Source organism: Hibiscus syriacus, unplaced genomic scaffold, assembly GCF_006381635.1.
Source record: "Hibiscus syriacus cultivar Baekdansim isolate YM2019G1 unplaced genomic scaffold, ASM638163v2 tig00117048_pilon, whole genome shotgun sequence".
Classification (NCBI taxonomy): domain Eukaryota; kingdom Viridiplantae; phylum Streptophyta; class Magnoliopsida; order Malvales; family Malvaceae; genus Hibiscus; species Hibiscus syriacus.
The window spans coordinates 5,713,144-5,716,789 of record NW_024063538.1 but is presented as its reverse complement, the minus strand read 5'-3'; positions in this window follow the sequence as shown (position 1 = coordinate 5,716,789).

The window sequence follows — 3,646 nt, the reverse complement described above, 5'->3', positions numbered from 1 at the left end:
TAATTAATCCCACTGAGTTGGGCATATCTACATTCTTCAAAGATGATAGATTCACTCTTCAAAGATGATAGATTCACTCTTCAAAGATGATAGATTCTCTTTTCAAATATGAAAGCTTTATTGGATTTCTACACAAGCCCAGACAAAGAAAGTCGGTGTTATCAAAGACAAAATGGAGCAACAAGGTCATAAATCTGACTGCAGCAAGAACTTCGTGAATGGATCATTTCTTCTGAAACTTTCATGCAAATGAATCAAAGAAAATATAGAGTCTCTTCCAAAAAAGAGAATGCCAGCTTGAAATGATTTTGACTAAGTGAAGGAAGACCTAGTTCGCCGCTTCGAAATCAAATAAAGATGAACTTAACATTCATGCATCATATTTAGACATTTGCAAAAATAGGGGCATTTTCATTCATTTTATCAATGTTGAATATTTGACAGGAATTTCAAAGATTAGTAAAGATTTCAACAAAGATTCGGATCCATCACTTGATGGATCAACATTTCCAGAAGAGTTCATAATGAGAAGAACTCATCTGAAGAGGAAAAGGAAGTTCATAATGAGAAGAACTTGTTCAACATTTTGCTTGACTCTATCACAGAAGGAGATAGATCAACATCAACATTTCCAGAAGAGTTCATAATGAGAAGAATTCATAATGAGAAGAACTCATTTGAAGAGGAAGAGGAAGTTCATAATGAGAAGAACTTGTTCAACCTTTTGCTTGACTCTATCACAGAAAGAGATAGATCAACATCAACATTTCTAGAAGAGTTCATAATGAGAAGAATTCATCTGAGGAGGAAGAAGAAGTTCATAATGAGAAGAACTTGTTCAACCTTTTGCATGACTTTATCACAAAAGGAGATAGATCAGCATCAACATTTCCAAAAGAGTTCATAATGAGAAGAACTCATCTGAAGAGGAAGACAAAGTTCATAATGAGAAGAGCTTGTTCAACCTTTTGCTCGACTCTATCACAGAACGAGATAGATCAGCATCAACATTTCTAGAAGGGTTTATAATGAGAACTCATCTGAAGAGGAAGAAGACGTTCATAATGAGAACAACTTGTTTGATCTTAACTTGATTCATCATCTATGGAGTTGAATGAAAGAAAAACCTCACTTGAGGATCTATATTTTCAAAGAAAGTTCATAATGAGAATAACTCATCTGAAGAGGAAGAAGAAGTTCATAATGAGAAGAACTTGTTCAACCTTGCCTTAATTCATCACATATGAAGTTGAATCAACAACTCCTTTTGAGGGTCAGTTTCCAGATAGAGTTTATAATGAGAAGAACTCATCTGAAGAGGAAGAAGAAGTTCATAATGAGAAGAACTTGTTCAACCTTTTGCTAGATTTCATCATAGAACGAAATGGATTATCATTCCCAGTGGAAGAAATTCATAATGAGAAGAACTTGTTCAACATTTCCATCTGAATCAAGAAAAGTCAAATGGACAAAAAACTTATTGTCTTTTTCACCTTTGCCCTATTCTTGTTAACTCAAGAATGAGCAAAGAGGGGCAGCTGTAGACATCAATTTTTTATAATATTATTATTATTAATATTATTATTATTACAGGCCCAAACAAAAACCCAATTACAAATGGGTACCCAAAAGCCCAAACCAGAACTCGGCCCAGTTACATAACCCAGAAACCCAAACCAGCCCAAATATATAACCCTAAACCTATTTAGGGTTTATATATCAGCCCCAGCCACCATCAACCATCCACCGTTAGAGCTGGCAAGATTCAATGCCCAGAACCCTCCAGATGAAAACCCTAGGGTATCAAAACCCTAGGGCCACGCGGCCGCCGTCTCAGCTCCCGCCGCTCCATGTCGCTCCAGCCACTGCCACGCCCTAACTGAAGGATCTAGAGATCCCAACGCCAGTCGTCCACGTCCCAGCCATCCGGTAAGTCACCACATAGTCCGGTGACTCACCCAGGGGTGGTTTTTTACCCGGTCCGAAGGAGGCTCGGAGATGCCTATAAAGGCCACCCAAATCTGTGAAAAAAAAGAGGGAGGAGAGCAACCACCAGCAAGAATAAAGCTACCAAATCTCCAAATATCAAAACACAAAAATAGAGAGAGACTTACCGAAGAAGCAGCGCTGTCACCAGAGTTCACACGCGCCTCCACGCGCCACCAAAAGCCTTCGAAAATTAAAGGTACTTTCGTAGATTTGCTCCGATTGGGAGCTTTTTAAGGGAAACAGACACCGAAATCGTCATTAAGACGTTTCGATCTTCATTTGGGGTGATTTAGAAAAATTCGGCCACCGTGAACAGTGGCTGGCGGTAGCAGAATATGGAGGTCGACCTTCCTCCAGTTGGAGGAATTTAGAGAGAAGGGAGAGAGATATATCTCTCTCAGTTTCAGAGAGAGAATAAGAAGAGAGAAATAAAAAAAATTTGGCCTTAAGGCCGGTTAGAATAGGGTATAAATACCCTCACCAAAACGACGTCGTTTTGGTGAGGGCCTTTGTGTAATTTCACGTATGGGTTAATTGTACCCGTAGCCACTGTAATTTTAAAACTTTGTAATTTGATCCTTAAAAGCATGTTTTTATTTATTATAATTTGGTATTCGAATTTTAGTTTATTATAATTTAATCCATGTTATTCTTTTATATATTTTAGGTAAAATAACCGATTTAGCCACTCTAATTTTAATAATTAATATTTTAAACCTAAATAATTAATTAGGTTAAATTACACTATTAACCATTATATCTCATAATATTTTGAATTAGCATCTATAATTTCAATATTTTATATTTTAAAACTTTGATTTTAATTTTATTTGTTTTGATCATTATTCAATTGCAATTTATTTTTATTATTTAATTTTTATGTCTAATGTATTTAATTTAATAATTTAATTATTGTTTTATTTTATTTTTAGTCATAAATATATATATTAAAATATTTATTTATTTTTTAAATATTAAGAAATGGACTGTCTTAAAGCAACTAGATTCTCTTTTCTGATATTTTTAAATAAATAAATATCCTACTTTTATAAATTATGTATATTAATTTTATTTTATTAATTTTTTATTATTTTTTGGAAAATGTTTTATTAATATTTATTTATTTTTTTATATTAAGAAAGGGGTTGTCTTAAAGCAACTAGATGTCTTTTTCTGATATTTCTAAATAAATAAATATCTTATTTATAAAAACCTAAAAAATATATATATATTAAAATATAAAAATTAATATATTTTCTTGAAATTATACTAATAAATATGAAATAACAGGATTATAAATTAAATATATTTTTGAACTCTTAAATTTCCAATAATAGAAACAATTTATAATTAATGGGTACCAAGTTTAGGCGTTATAGGGGTGCTAATCCTTCCCTAAACGTAACCGACCACGAATCCTTTTTATTATTAAAAAATAATTTTTTGGTTATATGCAGACATGTTTATCTTTTAAATTATGTTTTCCTAAAAAACTCTTTTAAAAGATTATTTTCAGGTATTTGACCTACCTAACCCAAAAAGGTCGATGGCGACTCCCAAAACATTTTTAAAATAAAAACCATTTATTTATTCACTTTACTTTTCCCGCCAAGTAAAAATTCGTACCTGGGCAAAAACCGGTTACGACAATGTCTTT